The sequence below is a fragment of the Mchenga conophoros genome, linkage group LG10, assembly GCF_057382185.1.
Source record: "Mchenga conophoros isolate Kocher_MC1m ecotype Shallow Benthic linkage group LG10, M_conophoros_male_GT1.1, whole genome shotgun sequence".
In the NCBI taxonomy this organism is placed as follows: Eukaryota; Metazoa; Chordata; class Actinopteri; order Cichliformes; family Cichlidae; genus Mchenga; species Mchenga conophoros.
Genome location: NC_140535.1, coordinates 15,613,856 through 15,631,649, shown reverse-complemented (window position 1 = coordinate 15,631,649; position 17,794 = coordinate 15,613,856). Strand labels below are relative to the sequence as shown.

The window sequence follows — 17,794 nt, the reverse complement described above, 5'->3', positions numbered from 1 at the left end:
CTTTTCATCTTTTTTTCTTCCGCTTTCAGAAGGGTCTACAGCATGTTGAAATGTGAAAAATGCTTTAACATATTAAAATGATCTTATTTATGTATATTTTAACCAAAATTACAATGTCAGTGATTTGGCTTGAAACTTTACTTTTTGATAAAACTTACAGTTAAGGCTGGTGCAGGTGACCCGGAATCCTCCCGTAACAAATAAGTAAACATGAAAGCAAACCACAAGTGAAAGTTGTCTCAGATGAGAGTCAAACTCTGCTTTCCTGGTCAAAGGTGAGGTGGATTTGTTTTTAGCAAATAGCACTACTCCTATATGTTGTTTCAGGGTTGTGTCAGATTTTAAAAAGAGCCGATATAATCGGTTTGACAGAGGACTTGTTGAGTAGTCAAGACCCTAGGAAGCAAACTGTGCTTTTCTAAAGCGCTGACGCATGTTGATGCACGTCGACACCTGAAATCAAGGCAGCAATGTCAATGATCCACAGTCTGCTCACTGCGTGAGACAGCTCGAAAAGTAGTGAGTAACAGGATCTTGATCATAGTTTAGATTTTTAAAGTACTAAACCAGCATTATCAAAGGAAAACACTGCTCACAAAATAAAATGTCTTATATAATATATTTAATCCATGATAATACATAGTTTATATAGTAATACCTTAAATATCCTTTGACTATTACTGCATGCAACTGTGATCCACAGGCTCAGCACATGGACACAATGACCACAGCCAATATACAACATGAAGTAAATGTTATTAATTTATTTTTCATTTTTAATGCTCTTAAATAGCAAAAATAGTTTTATTTTATTCATGACATAAATGAAAACATAGTTACTCCTCACACCAGTTTGGTAAGTGGGGAACATTTTCCTTCCACTCAGGTGACCACAGTTCGAATAGCAGGATTTCACTGAACCACAAGCAAAAATACATCCTTTAGCCAAAGTTAGCAAAAACGATACCGAGCCCAAACTCTTTAAAGATAATTTGACTTGTTTAAACTCTACATGTAACTGAATACCGTGTGCTTGTGTAGGTCGTTAGTATAATCCATTAAGCCTACCTCAGTGTGGGGGAGCAAACTGCCCCTAATGAGTCCACATAAATAAAGTGCTAATGAAAGTGAAATAAGTCTAACTGCACTCAACAAATAGCCCACCTGCCATATCTCTGTTTGCAGGCACAGAAAGGTGGGCAAATGAGGCAGTTATTTGTGAAAGGACAATCTAAAGTAAGTCTTTACGATTCAGTAGGTTGCGAGTTTAGTTAAATACATTTCAGTTCTGGGAGCAGCGCTGCTGTTGCTAACTGTGAGAATACTTAGCGGGGTTAGTGTGACAGTGCATTAGCAGCCCGAGTCCATTCTCTGCGTCCCCAGAGAGACCAGAGCGGGCATATTAACATTCTCCTCAGAAGGGCCACAGGATCTGCCTTCAATGCCGTCTGACTCCAAACAAAAGACGGTGCGTGTGTGTGCGTGTGTGTGCGTGTGTGTGTGTGCGTGTTTGAGTGTGAGACGCAGACAGGCTGGGAGTGTGCATGTGTAACTGTGTGCAAGACGAGACAAAAAGGAGGGAGAAAGAACAAGAGAAAACCGTCTATAGGAGGAGGAGGTAAGTTTCAGTATATATTTACCATTGCTGGGTGTCTATAGTTTAATAATGTAACCACACTGCGTGCTGCAAATCAATGTGCAAGGAATATTTTCTGGTAAACAAGTCCTCTTTTGAACTTGTTTCTTTTCTCCAAGTTTAAAAAGATTAATTTCCGTAACATCTACAAATGAAGGACAAAATTGAAGATATCGATATAATGACCTCGCTTATATTTATGTTTTATTTATTTTTGACCAATCATTAAATCCACAACATTCACAACAACCTCTCAGACTCTTAAGCTTTTCTTTATTTTTTATTTTTGAGCAAAACTTTATATATATATATATATATATAAAAACTAGAATTAGTTGCTATGCAAACTGTAACCAGGTGAATCATAAGCAACACCTCTTACTCATATACCGTTTCTATTTTTATTTAGGCACTTGTGTTTATGTAATGTTTTTTGATGTCTGTTTTTTTCAAACCTGGAACATGTATTGCTTTTATATACAAGCTGTAATATGTGAGTGGGCTTCCTTAAATTTAATTACATGGTATATGGCGGCGATGGTTTCTGGCATCATCGCTTCATACAGTACCAACTGTAGGCCACTGACTTCCTATGCATAACTCAAACATCTGGCCTTCATCACTCAGTGCCTGAAATCTTTCTGCATTCCATGTGCAAACTGCACCATGTCATGCAATCTATGTCTACTCTGCTGCTGTGAAGATAATTCACTGCAGTCTACCAGGAAAGACTAGTCTCTTCTCTTATTCATGACTGCAATATGTAAGTAATGCAGCAAATCACTAGCTTTGCAGTTGTTTAATCGCAAGCCAAAATACTGGAACACAGGACACTTTTTAAAAAAATGCAGACAGGTACACTGAAGGATATGAATATCGGCACAAACTTTAATGGAAATCCATCCAGTATTTGGTGACTTATGAATTTTAAAACCACATACACCTGTACATCATTGTGCTGGTAGCACTAGAGGAGAAAGTTAGGGATTGCCTGCAGATGCATCTTCTGGGAGAACAATGAATGTCAAAACCTTTTGGTTTTTGGTTGGTTCCTCACTGAAAATGAGGAAACATTGTATTCTGGGAGAAACAAAGTCTCAAGTATGGGTCCTCTGGGTAAGGAAATGGCACTTGTTAGCAGATGATCCTGTTTTCCAAAGATTTTGCATTTATTTCTGAAGGAGCAATTAAATGTGAACACCTGACAAAGGACGTTTGTGATTTCTACTTTATTTACTTTTGACAGCTGTGCATTATATATATGTAACAAGAAGGTGGGCCCAGATACACCTGTAACTCTTTTTAAGAAGTCATGCTTTGACAGAAAAAGAAGAAGAATGAATAGTTCATGTCACGTGCACAAACCTTGGGATTCTACACCCATTCCCAGCTGGGATTTACATACTTTTTGGACTGCAATTCTGGGAAATGGTGTAACGGATTCCAGGACAGTTGATTTTTTTCCCCATTTGTAGTATAAATATACTACAAATGGGGAAAAAAAGAACAAATGAGGCGCTCATTGTTGACCCTGAATGATCAACGTCCTCCGCTCTTGTCCAAAAAGAAATTCTTCCAATCGTTAACTGCTTACGTCATTACTCAAGCCGGAGAGTTGAGGGCTTTATTTCTGTTAACTGGATCATAAAAACATAGCAGGACAACTCCCAGGCTGATGAAGGCTCACTTTGGATTATAATGAATTATTTCATTGGACAGGCTCTCTGAACTTGTATTGTGATGTTCCAGTATGGAGCTTACCTTCCAGTAAGAAATTCATATTTGCTCTTATGTGCTTTCTGCATAAATTGGACTTTTTGACAGTGAATAATTCCTCTAAATGGGATTTAATCATGCAGCCATTCTTAGCTGATGGACTGCAAGTGTTCTGTATTAGCCACGTGATAGACTGGTAATGAGTCCACAGTATATCCTGCATTTTGCCTAAAGATGACTTGGACGGACGGATTTAAAATGCAGCAATATTGCTTCGGTATTGTTTCAGCGATCTGCTCTGAAGTCTCTGAAACTCCAACTGAATTTGAAATTTTAAACTAGATTAATAACATTCATGAAAACGATCAGTTGACTATTGTTTGCTTTTAATCATCAATTCAAAGTTAACTCTGCGTGAGACCTGGTAGCTCGATAAACTACGAATTCTTTGCTCTCTACGTAATACGCTGTTACTTGGTGTTTCTAATGATTCCGTCCTTACACAATGAGGACAACAAGCAATGTCAGCATTGATTATAGTCAACCATGATGCAGACGATTTAACTTTCTCGGCCAATCTCAGTCTGACTGAGTATGAATTTCACTCCCTGATAACAAGACGCGTAAACAAACAACTGCAGAAACGCAGAAGCATTAATATCCGAAGGTTTCAGAAATCAGACTGCCCGCAAATGATTCCTGACAAAGTATTAAAAGTACAAATTTTAGACGATCGGCATTTATAGGCCACACGTGTTCAGACAGCTCATCTGCCATCGAGAGCAACTAGGGGTTCAGTGTCCTGCCCAAACCTGCTCCACCACCTGCTCCACCACCTGAGCTCTCTGAATAGGCCAGAACTGCTGGTTCTGTAACTGTAACCGCCCCCAACTTATAACGAGCGTTCGTTCGACTGCATTTAAGCACCTAAAGATGGCGGACTGTGTATAAAAGTGGCCAAAATTATTCAACGTCATATTTCTGTCCAATATTTAAAGTATGAACGTTAATTGCATCTTGATCATTTCTATCTCATTCTAATTGTACCCTGTATTTCATAGGAATATCAGCAGTGATTTAAACTCTTCTTCTTTTTTACATTTTCTTCCTTGTTATACATAATAAATATTACTGTGATTTGCATACCTCTTGTAACCCGCTGTCCCACTCAGCTGGTGGGGCAAAGGGTGATCTTCACTGACCTGATGAAGGTAATCATAAGATAAAGGCTGAGAGCATTTTAACCCTGAAGCAAAGCAGCCTTTGACCTTATAAATACAGTATCACTGCAAAGCTACAGTACATGCATACCCAGAAGCAAGTAAAGTAAAACTGGCAACCTCCGATGCATGGATGTATTCTCCAGGGACAGCTTGTTTTCTTCACCGTCTTTATGATTTCATTAGCATGGTGTCTTCTTGGCATATAGTCTTAGAGGATTGAAGACCTTCTGAACTCACTGCTGTATCACTGTGGCCTCCACCTACACACTTCCACTTGTTTTGCACCAAAGCACAGTTAAATGCAGGAATAAGATTTCCATAAGCTGGAATATACTTGCTGTGTTTGTATCCCGCTCTCCTTCTAATGCCCATGTTTTAACCTCATACTGTGAGTACAACAAAAATAATTCAAGGTAGAGTGCACACTTTTTAAATTATTTATGACTTCACTGTAACTTATTTATATTTGCTGGAAAATTATCTATTAGTTAATCTAATTGCGTTGAGACATGTGAAAGTCGTGTCCTCTGAGTCATTCTGAGCATGTGCAAAGCCTGCTCTCTGCACATATGGTTAAACAGCACAGTTTCTGCCAAACAGAATTAGGAAGACTTTCTTACCGACGCTTGATTCCTCTCTTTCTCTCTCGCTCCCCTCCTTTCTCTTTCCCACCCTCTCTTTACAGCACACAAGCTCACAAAGATAGCATATACAGTATATGTGCTCAGGCATATGGGCTCTGGAGAGAAATATATACACAGAATAAGGGACAGATTGTGGTTATTGATTTTCTTCGACGGGAGCAATTTTCTTAAATCCTGCGAAGAAGACATGCCACTTTGAATCATTTGTAAATTTGTAAAATAACATTTCACTTATTTTTACTTGTTTTAATGGTGTACGGCATGTCAAGTCCTTAGCTAAATCTACATCGGGCATAGTGTGTGTTACAATGGTACAGATCTTACTGATGGTTTGAGAGATGCTGACAACACCGTCTGCAGCATCCAATCTGTGGCAGCTATTAAAGAAACACCCAGATAAAAGTTCCAGGTGCTTCTGTGCAGCAACGTCCGGTAGCTGGTGCGCAGCACTGCGTTGTGACAAAGCTGCGCACAAACAGGAGTGGCATGGAAACAACCGCAGGCTGAGTTTGATGATTTGGTTTGAGTGCAGCAAAGGCAGGCAGACCAGTAGCACAGGCAGTAACAAGATGGCGGCGGTGTGCAGCAGCGAGTGTAGCAAGCTCTGTCCAGGGAGAGAAGAGACAGAAAGACATAAGCGTAACCTACTCAGGGCACGTAAGTGAAAAGTATAACAGTGATTTGGAGCCAGGGTGGGGTGGGGCGGGCAGAGCGGCACCAGCACCTACAGGAGCACTCATAGGTAGAGGGGGGTGCGAGAACAATGGAATGGCTGCCTCCCAGACAGAGCTGCCGTACTGCAGTGATGAAGGAACAGGAAGAGGGGGGGGGAGAGGAATGGCACAGGAGGTAGACACACCTGCTCCTGCTGCTGTTGGAGCAGCTAGTGTAACAACCAGCAGACAAAGAGTAAGCTGAATTCAAGTCCTGCCTCTCATCTAGCGATCAGAGGGCATCTCAGGACTCAGAGTGCAGCAGTGAGGTCACAGCGTAAGGGGTGAGAGCAGGAAATGGCTGGTGAAGAAAGATATAGAGCTGATACATCTGCAGTTCCCAACATATACTAATAACTCACATTAGACACATTTATTCACATATTTAGAGATTTAAAAAAAAGTTTTTAAAAAAACTCTAAATTGATGAGATTTAAAGAGTTTTACAGTACAGTAAGTGCACAGTGTATGGTTTTGTAACTTACAGTATCAGCTCTTTATTCAGCACCTTTAAATCCACATAAACCTCAGGGAACTGTTACCTGCTGCTTCACTAAATCACTATCGATCCAAATATCAATAGTATTGATACCAGTATCGATGCTATTGCGCTGGTATTGGTATTGATCTGATACCAATACCAGCGCAATAGCATCGATACTCGTCTCTATCCTCTACGTTCTCTACGTAGCCCGCTAAATTGTGTTAAAGAAATAATTTCTTTAGAAATATATACCTCAAACATGCACTATGAAAAATGTGGGAACCTTTTTTGTTGACTGTCATATCTATTTTATTTAGAGCCTAAAGCACATTTAAACAACAGAGGTTGACGCTTCAGGGTCGTCAAAAATTTCAGAATGCATGAAAAGCTGAAAAGGTGTGTTTTACTGCGTTGGATAATTATCGTGGAAAGTAAAAATCAGAGTTATTTAGTGGTCATTAAAATGCATTCAGAATTATCACATTCTTCTCATAAATGATGACACACTGCTCTCCCCTCCACAATCTGCCTTCATAGATTAAAAGTATTGGTACTGTTACCGGCAGTATGCGGCCTGTATTTATTTGGCGTTGGATCAGTACCAACATTTTCAGTATCGCACAGCACTACTGCTTTGATTAAATTATAATCATGCATAGAGGACTGGTTAAAAAACATGGTGTGCCTACAACTGTGGGTGAATGACACCAATCAGATACAGTGCATACAGTATATAAATAAATAAATAAATAAATAAATAAATAAATAAATATAGATATATAGATATATAGATATATATATATGGCAGAAAACAATCAAACACTCTACAACTAGTCATCTTTCTTCCTTCCTTCTCGCCGCCTGTCTAAACTAATCTTCCTTTCCATGTTTGTGCTGAACAAGGTGAACACTGACACCATAACCTACTGCTGCAAATGCACTGCTCCATGCAGGAACCCCCACTAAACTGAGAAAAAAAAATCACATTACCACATTTACATTTAAAAAACAAAACCTGAAGAATAAACAGACTCCCAGGAAAAACACTTAAAAAGTTCATGTTTGCAGGGTTCTAAGAAACATCGAGATGTGATTGAAAAGTCAAAGGTGAAAGGTAACCAACCTTTGAAAATTTGATCCTATTTCAGACTAGGAATTGATCTCCAAAGACTGGGACTGATAGACAAATAAACCCAACCGCATCAAAAGACTTGAGCTCACCAGCAGAGTTGAGCAGAAACAAGTGTCAATATGTAGCACGCACACCTGAAATCTACTGAATGTGCTAAAATAGTTTGCTGATTGCAGAGCTACAGTCAAGGATGTAGCACCCAGCATTATTATATAACATATTTTCACCAAAGCACCGTTAAATGTGGATTCACAGTGGAAAAAAAGGGAGCCATTTAGTAACTGGTTTAAAGGTGAACCACATTTAGCTTCTACATGCTATGCAGGCATATACATAACATTTCCAGGTTGCTATAGCCCAAAATAGCGGTCACAGCACACCTAGGACATGTATGTATGTGTATCTTATTGCAACTATACAATCTAGTCATCTACAGCACTTTCACTATTCAACTAGATTTTAAATGATGAAATCCTAAATAGCTGTGTACTATTTAAATGTCTTTTAGACTTGTAAAGAACAGAAAATTACTCAGTAGTTTTATATGCATAGAAATATCTTTTCAATGCCCTGAAAAGACATCTTTTCATCATTCTCTTTTCAACTAAGTTTGAATGTGAAGGAACGCTTTTCTAAGTGTCTTTTCTTTCCCTCTGACCTAAAGAAGCTACTCTTACCTTTCATGTTTTAAAGTTGTTGAGACGTCTGTCAAAGTTGTTTTTTCTGCCCCTTTTCAATCAGTTCGTGCTGGGTGAGGTGTGATCATATTTGTACAGTTATATTTAGTCCAATGGACGCCCATCTAGGAATTAATTTGGATCAAATAGATGGACTAGATGCTCAAGCCTGATTTTCATTGATTGTTTTGGGGCTGACCAGATGAGCTCAGAAAACAACGTCCATGTGCATCCAGTGTGTGGCGGGCATATTCTGTAGACACATGGGAAATCACAGTGTTGGGATAATACTGAGAATAAAAAGTGTTTTCTTATTCTAAACAAACTATTACAGCGAAAACGTCCTCAATATATGGAGCTGTCTGCAGCAGTGGATTCAAGTTAACAAAAGATAAAACATCTTCAAGAAATCAGCAAGTCAGATTTTACTCTACAGGGTAGTTAATTATTTATCAGCATGCTCTGCTTCTTTACCCTCATACAAACTTGGCTAACTTGCATCACATGCTGCTTGCATCCTTACTTCCAGCTTCATCCTCACACAGTAAACTGAAACCAGGCAGAGGACAAAAGCGCTCAATAAGATATGAAGTGCGTGACAATGCAAATGAGTTGCACATTTACAGAAGTCATTGCTCATTAAGAGTGTTTGACCGCATAGTAAAAATGCCCGATTTAATGAATCTCAAAATTCCTCAAGGATGCTGTATGGACCAAAAAAAAAGAAAAAAAAAAGGCTGCTGCTAGAGTTAGAAATGGTGAAACACAGCTTCAAATTAAGGTTCAGAAAAAGAATCGGAGCTCAAAGCTACCTGTCCTTCAAGCACATAATCACATCCCATCCACGCTAATGAAAGAATGAGGACAAAACATCAAACAGTATCCCGGTTCAAATGCTGCTGAAGCTCCCTGGAAAACTTGCAGCAACTTCACAGCGGGTGAGGAGGAGGAAGGGGATATGCAAAAGGGGGACATCCAAGTATGAATAAAAGGAGAGGAAGAACGAAGCCGTTACTGCGTTCGCCGATCGACTACGCAAACAGACGCACATTTGTGCATATTTTAACACAAAGGATGTTAGTTATAGAAAACATATAACATAAGAGGACTGTACGTTAGTCCTCAGCAGTTTGACACCTGAAGTTGTCACGCATGCGTCAAAGCAGGAAGCAGTTCTGCCACACTCATCCTACTCTCCAATGATGCCCATTGAAACACAGAACAAACTATATAAAAGCCTTTTAATGCACCTGAGAGCCGCTACAATTGTGCTTTCATCCATAGCTGATGAGGGGGTCACCTTATGACATGCACGCCAAGGTGTCTTACAATTCCCACTCGACTGTGTAATTCTGTTTTGCACCATTATCTTCACACTCGCTTGTAACAAGAAGAGAAAAAAAAACAGCGGGCCGAATGCAGGTAAGGGTAGGTATCGATGATATAATAGAAAAAGGAAGACGATTATTTTCATGAGGTCAAACACAAGTGTACTGAGCTTTCAGAGTCACGCTCTCACTAGTACTTTGTGCTGCTCTCAAGATAAGGCATGAAGAGCCTGCGGATTGAGTAGTGGAAATAAAATACCCTAAAGCACTGACTTTCATTTTGCACTTTGCTGTGTGTTCAAGTTATGCTGTTTATATTATAATTTTCCTCCCCGCTGCGTATAAATTACATTTATTTTGTCAACATCATGTTTCTTTAAATGTATGACTATACGGTTTATGACGCAGGGTTAAACAGCGAGGTGCGGTTCTTGTGTGGTTTGTCTATGCTAGCATGTGCAACATTAGTCACTGAGGGTGTAACCTAACTCACAAATTCCTCATTCATTCATTGTACCAAGGATTTTGTAAATGTGGGTGTTTTCACCATGTCACCCCACCTCATCTGGACGTCCCTCCCCCCTCTCAGTCACATGCCCCTTATACCCACATTTCTCTATCTATCCCACTCCCCCGCCCTCTCCCCCACCCAGTGCCCTGCACACTGTGCCTGCCTCTGGCTCTCAGACTCTCAATATCCTGAAAGAAACCCAATGTTCGTACTTTTCATTCCCTTCGCGCTTTATTTTTGCACTATTCGTGGATTAAATGAACCTTATGTCACCGTGTCTAGTTTTTATTAAAAATAAATAAATAAATAAATGAAAAGGCGAAACTGTTCCTTCTTCATCGTGCTTTGTGTCTTTCCGCCATGTTAAGCCTTTTCCTTTTTTTGTTCTGAGTTAGAGATGTGTGAGTGCCCCTCGCAGCTCCCAAGAACCCAACCCGTGCACATCACAGCAAAACGTCACAAGTTAGGGTCTCAGGGAATGAGAGAGGTACAGCTTGCTCTTTTTTTTTGGTCTGGCCTTTTCTGTGCAACGTACAGCAGATCATCTGCTGCACGAGCACTGTGGCTGAGACTGAAACAGCTCCCTCTATCCCTCGATTTGTGCGGTGCTCTACCTTAAGTCTCAGTTTTGCCCCTTAAGTCGAGTCTGGTCTCGGTAAAATGCACAACCCCACCATGCGTTAGCATTTAGCTCATCCATGATCACATTTACAAACAAAATCGTTATATATGAGTCAAAAGATCGATATGCATCAGTAAGCACACGCTGAAAATGTAATATAAAACCTAACCATATATAATCTTATGATAACTGAACAGACTCATGCTGTGCACACTGTACTCTAGCCATACACACCCAATCAGAAGCACTTTACCATCACTAATCATAAGGATAGCTCTGCCTCCCTGTCACAACCTGACCAAACCTAGAATAATAATCTGTGTAAAACATCTTTGATATTTTTCCAAACCCCGCACTGAGAACGCATACAGCAGCAGCAGCAGCAGCAGCCAGATGACTACAGCAGCAGAGACTACAAATTGACGCCAGTGTCTCACGCTGATAAAAATACACCCTTAACACTAAAAAAGTCCAAGCTCCTTACCACTTACTCCCTCTATGCCAGTGAGATCTCGTGACATGCCAGGCTTGTCAGTCCTCTGAGACCGCACCTGTCAATCATGCCGCCTTGACTTTATGGAGGGAAAGCTCATTTGTCAGGTCGCAGAATAAAATCTGACTACCCACAAGATGAAGAGGAGGAGGAGGAGGAGGAATAAGAGGCTGGGAGGAGCGGTAAGATGAGATGCAAGGAAGGAGAAAAGAAAAAAGAAGATAAAACTCACCCAGCTGACCGAGGTGGCGGAGGCTGCCGCAGTCTTCTCTGTACGCCTGTGCCGGTCAGCCTAGCAAAGGGAGAGAGGATGTAGCAGGGCACAAATCGGAGAGAGAGAGGGGAGAAAAAAATGAATGCTGGAGAGAAGAATAGGGGAAGATTTTAGTGCTGCTAGCTCAGGCTTTGTTGAATGGATAATTCGGGCTAGCACATGAGCCTGCTCTAGCAGATTGCTGCCGTCTAGCCGTCTGCTGCTCAGACATGCAAGACTGTACCATGTGCAGCCAGAGAGAGAGAAAGAGAAGGAGACAGAGACATGAAGGGAGAGATGGCAGGGAGGGCAGATGTTGGGTTAACGATTTAATGTAGGTGAACATGGGGGGAAAAAGAGAATAGAATAGAAAAGCAGTGAGGGTGACTGAGACAACAATACATTTAGTATTACAGGGGAAGGAAAAATGCACAATAATAAATCAAAAACAATCCATGAAAAAGAAACCAGCATAAGAATTGAAAAAATATTCTGTTTAGCTTGGGTCCAACAGTAAAAATCACAAAAATAAACAGCAAAACCACAGCCCAGTAATGTTACACGTATGCTGACTAATACAAGAGAATAAGAGCAAATGACAGGAAGCCATCCAGAAAGAGAAAAACAGGATTTTAGAGAGTGATAAAGTAATATTTTAACCCCCCAGACGTCTGATTTTTAACTAAAAAGAGCTCTACTGCACTAAAGCGCATATTCATCGCCCCGCACATTCAATAATGTACAATCTCAGCTTTCCCCAAAGCTTCCCCCATATGAGTCACAGCTTTACATGAGAAATCAAAAACAAGAAGGATTTTCAGGTTACCGTCAGAATTTGGCAGATCTGGTTAGTAGCTGTGAAAAAAAAAAAGACTGAGACACAGTGTGCCAAAACAGCGACAGGAGTGAATAATAGGAAAAAATGTGTAACGCCTGTTGCTGTAGTCCCTCTGCCTACTGCTGCTCAGCCCTTTCTCCATGTGACACTACTACCCATCTTTTTCTTCCTCTGTCTGTCTGTCTGTTCGTCTCTTGGCTTCATCTGTCTCATATTTTCTTTCTGCACTTGATTGGTGCTTTAGTCTCGCTGTATCACACCTCTCGGCCTGTGTCTGTGCCTCTGTATTTTCTTTCCCTCCTCTGCCTTCCATGCTTCATAGATTGCAGGCTCAAGTCCCCAAGGCTGAAAAACCGAAGAGCCTCTGCTTGCCCCTTTTTTTTCTGTTTGTTACATATAGAATCAAAACGGCAGTAGCAGTGTGGGAAAGGAACTAAATATCACCCATTCATTTCCCTCCCCACAGCTGAAATTACACAGACAAAAGGCCTAGTATATGGAGAAAGAGAGATAAGGGAAGGTAGAGAAATGAGGGAGAGAGACGTGAAGAGAACAAAAGCATACAGTAGCACAACGAGAAGGCAAAGACAGTCAAATAGGAAGTCACAGTTTTATCTTACAATGTCTCTTTCAAGCTCCTTTTTCATTTAAGGCAAACAAAAAGAAAAATCCTGCTCCAGTAGCATGTCCAGTATTCTGTTCCTGTGTCTCTCGCCCTCTGTGTCTGTGAGTGACTGGGTATTACAGCGTGCGTTTCATGGAGAAAAGGAGGGTGGGAACAAGAGAAAAGGAGGGAGCAAGAGAGAGTGAACGCACCAGTTCAGGGAGCTTCAAAGGAAATGTAACTGGAAGCATTGTGGTGTGTGTGGTGGTCTTATATTTTATCAGTATTAGTCACTGTAAAGCAGTGGAAAAGGCTTGTAAAAAAAAGAGGGGGGGAAGACACGAGACAAGATGGTAGGAAAGCGAGACAAATGGGGAGCAGAGGGAATTACCAGGGTTCTTCTGACGGACAGCGCACAATAGGCTGAGATCAGTGACAGCAGAAAAATGGCCTGTGTGGTCTCAACACTATCGCCCCCCAACCCTTTCCCCCTGCTGGTTTAAATAGGTCATTCTTTTATTTTGAAGTCAATTTAAAAATAATAAATCAGGCAGACAGTTCTCACTTCTTCAGCTCTCATTTACATTTTGCTGTATTTCTCTCTGTATCATTAGAGCCTCATTCTTTTCTTTCTTCTTCTTCGTTTTTTTGAATCGAAAATTCACTTTTAAGGCATCTCTCCTTGCTCGCGGACATCACATGTCACGATGTCTGAAAGGCATCACGTGCGCTTCAGTGCGGCAAAGGGTCCCTTCATTTATGCTCAGTTTTACTTCCACCTTGTCTTCGCACACTAACACGACAAGAGTCAACCGGGACTATTTATAGAAATTTCCAAAGAAGACAAAAAACCTGCACAGATTCCACAGCGAGAGTGGGCCGTGTGTGCTGGGTGGGGGGTCAGTCAGGGAGAGCTCCTTTATGCCTCCTGCTGTATAATGTAATGCACTACCACATGGCAACAACAAACCACCGAGCACAGAAAGAAGTGTGAATACGCTTTTCTAGAAGAAGGGCGAGGGGGAGAAAAAAGTAAGCAAGGATAATTAGGCACAGTGAAAAACCCAACAGTCGATTCACGTTGTATCTACTGTAACTGAATGCTTGCGCTCTTGCAAAAGCTGCCCCGTACCAAGGGCCCCTTCTTCATTCTGGCCCAAAGAGCTCCTTACCCCACCTCTTTCGAACCCGGTGGCCTTAGGACAGAGAGCATAGAGTTTAAGTGGAAACAGTCTTTCATCATCATGACACTCCCCGCACTACACATCTGTACACAGCAGCATACCGCACTACAGGAGTAGGATACCATCTCTAACCTAGCGGCGCTACATCCAGTGTCTAATGTATATTTACAGTTCAGGCTTAACAGATTACGTGCACGTTAAATACTTTCATGGCAGGACAACTAAAAACTGCTTTTTACTCATAAAGATCCATATTTCCCCAAACAGTTAAAACAAATTAAATAACAACACTTTCATTAATTTCTTGTGTATGCATAGCTGGCAGCGTCTATGCCAACACCTTAAAGTGGGAGTTTAAAAAAATGTAGTATCCAACAGAGATCAAAAGTATGCAATGAAAATATGCCCGAAGAGCAGATATAGGTCACACGGTCTGAGACGAAGCCCGAGAAACTGAACACAGCCAAAATTAAGAAGTAATTCAGCGCATTTCTAAATTGCAGTCAGGAACCTAGATAATTTCAGGGGCCTGTGGTTTTCTTGGTTTGAAGCAGTGAAAGTTGTTACTGGCTGTTTTGATCACAGCAGTGTCTTTACCACATAGCTGCGCAGAGGAAGTATATCGTTTTGGTTAAGTGAAAGTGAACTTTGTGCATAATTGGCCACCAAGACCTTGTTCTTCCCCTGCGGCTGTATGGTGTGTTTCCCTTCAGTGACATCTCCTTCATTAGAGCGTCCCGCAAACATCACTGCAGCAGCATGCTAGTGCTTTTCCTCATATTTTGAAATGATTTCTCTTTGCCCCCCCGCCCTAATCTGTGCTGTCATTGTTTCAACTTTGTTTTCCAAGTGTCAAACGAGATGCAGTGTTTGCCATGTTCATGCAAGTCTTTAGCAAAATATCTTTATCTCTTCCCATATCTGCTTAAAGGAGAAAACGAAAAACCCCAAAACAACACTTTGAATTAAACAGAAGAAATTTCAGTGTATTAAGAAACAGACACAAAACCACCTGACAGAGAAGCTGTGTTTACAACCAGGCGATAAAACTCTCATACACAAATATTGCACAGATGTTGGCATTTATGAAATAATCCATCAGTGTACAGATTGTGTGGTGTTTCCTCAGGGAAAGCTAGGAGGCTGTACAGTTATCTCCTGTGGTGTCACTCTGAACTATACAACCTACTACCTCAACCTGCGGAACACTGGAGGAAGCTGCAGCATGGCTGCCCTGTAGGGCCGGGCGAGCAGTTCAAAACTACCACAAGCAATGTAATTTTATTTTACCAGAAACTGAAGAAAAATTTCACCAATAAGTCGTCCTCCTTACTTAACTGCAACACTGACGTAGAGGCCAAAGATAGTCTGTCATGTACAATGTTGTGACACATCGTCATTTAGCCCAACCCACAAATTTGGGTGGGGTCACTGCATCGAGGCGGCACACGTGGGATAAGTTTGGTAGAGAATATCCTGCATCCTAGGATACAGGGTCACGCAGGGTCAGTGCTGTTTAATTGTGGGAATCAAGGATTAAGAAATGCCACTCTTTATGGTTATCCAGTCAAAACCTGCTTCCAAAATAATTCCAGTGATCTAGTCGCCTTTCTTAAAAGCACTGGGCAGATGCTGTTTTTACCAGGAAGACACATACCTATAGATACGAGCTTGTGCAGCCAGTCACCACAAGTTCGGATCTACGGGTTCGTGGCAGCTGGCATTAACACTTTGAGAGCGGATAAGAAGCAGAGAAATCAACAAACATTTAAGCAGACAACTCATTCTACTGTCTGAAGCTTTCAGCTCCACTGATTCATCATGGCACTCCTCTTACTGGGTGCTCAAACCACAATGGACAACACTGTAACTCTGATAAGGCTCAACATGGCACAGCTTTCATTGCATGTAGGTCTTTCTGCAACTAAAATATGCATCAACATTAAAAAGTTTAGTCTATTTCACCGATATTTAAAGAATAAATCCACGCGTTGAGTATCAATCCTTTCATGTATTTTTCACTTCTTGTACTTCTTAAGATTGCTTCAGTGTGGGGATATACAATGTGTCCTTTTTAAGCATCTAATAGAGATGAGCGTGGAAATTAGGCCATGGTACACAGGACAGGCCGGGGCACATGACTGTAATAGATGCGGTGTTTGTGTGTTTACCCCACTGATCACATTCTTTTGAGGTATAATTTTGAAATGTCAGGATAGTATACTGTAAATAGTTTTACATCTGAACACAAGAACGCACATCGCTAGGAAATATTTTACTAAAGAAAATGAATTTGCACTGAATAAAAAGGCATATTTGCGCTGCACGAATTTTATGAAATATCACACTATGATTAAAATAAAAACAAGTACCACGTCTCCAACAGAGCAGCAAAAGCAAATGCTACAACACATCCAGCACATGCAGTTATATATTCTTAAATAAGACAAAATAAAGACAAAATACAAAGCACATTTAATCGCTCCGCTGCCAAATACAAAGTATTTTTTTTATTATAAAAATAAAAGTGATTCTTATTTGCAATGACCTAATAAATTAAATTCAATAATGCAATTCTCTGGACCTTAGAAAATTTTCTGGAGAGAAAACATAAAGCGAACACCATCGAAAAATAAGCAAAGTTTAAAAAAATCAAATAAAAATCACGCACGCGTCACATTGTGTGGGTTAGACCCTATTTTGAACCGCTTCCACAAAAAGAAAACTGTAAGTTTCGTAAATCGCCAACATACCAGTAAGGCATAAGCTGGACCTGGTGGTCAAACGTCCTCTACACTCAGATGAAGTCAGGCTCGAAGAGAAGTGTAGGCCAACGCTTTAGGAGAAATCAAGAAACCTAAAATAAAAATGTAAAAAAACCCCAAAACAAAACAACAACAAAAAAAGCAGAATGTAAATCATCAGAAACTGATTGGGAACAGAGCAGCAAGTCTAACATTCACAGGGAGTATACACCCGTTCACACACATTCCCAAAACCACACAAACACGTGGTGATCCAAGCACACCCTTAAAAACACAAACGACTAAAAACTATAAGAAGCACAACAATAATAACACTAATAGCAGAAAAAAAAAACGCTAAATCACAACCGAAAGTAAGAAGAAAACATCCCCTTGTTCTCTCCTAGTTACGCACTCATAACCCGTTGTCCAGTCCCCATTTTCCGGGGTACAAAAACCTCAAATCGGCTTTAAAAAAAAAGGTACGGCAAGAGAGAAATGGCAAAAGGTTGAATGCGGTAAGATGTGGATGAGGAGGAGTGGCAGCGCAGGGCTGGCTACAGAGAAAGTGGAATTTCTGACCAAGCAAAGGAAAGGGTGGTGTTTTCTTTTTTTTTTTTTTTGGTGCTTCATTCTGCTTGGCTTTTTTGGATCCCAGCAGGATCCTTGGCTGCTGCTCTGTCTCTTCTTAGCGCTGCCAAAATATGGACATATCCCTTTGTCTTGAACTCTGTTACATAAAAAAAAAACTCAAATTGAGAGATGAGAAAACATGACTTTAAAAAAGAAAAGAGGGATTGGACCGGCCACCAAAACTACAGCGCAAGTTATTAAAGAAAAGGAAACAGCATGAGTGAAAAGTGCACAGCAAGGAGGAGAGAGGCTTAGCAGCTGAATTCAAGGGAAACGAAAAAAAAAAGGAAAAATTCATTAAAAAATAAAAAGTCGAGATGGAAGGGTTTTGTTTTCGCGTCAGAATTTTTTCTCTGCAA

The 17,794-nt window shown here is 40.6% G+C and overlaps 1 long non-coding RNA gene across 1 annotated transcript; it reads right to left on the bottom strand.

The window, feature by feature from the left end:
- Positions 1-662: 662 nt before the first annotated feature.
- Positions 663-13,365, bottom strand: LOC146565569 (uncharacterized). Its single transcript, XR_014894131.1, has 3 exons — positions 12,891-13,365; positions 11,412-11,670; positions 663-5,823 (listed from the first exon to the last, which is right to left on the bottom strand). It is a non-coding gene; the product is annotated as an uncharacterized LOC146565569 (long non-coding RNA).
- Positions 13,366-17,794: the final 4,429 nt, after the last annotated feature.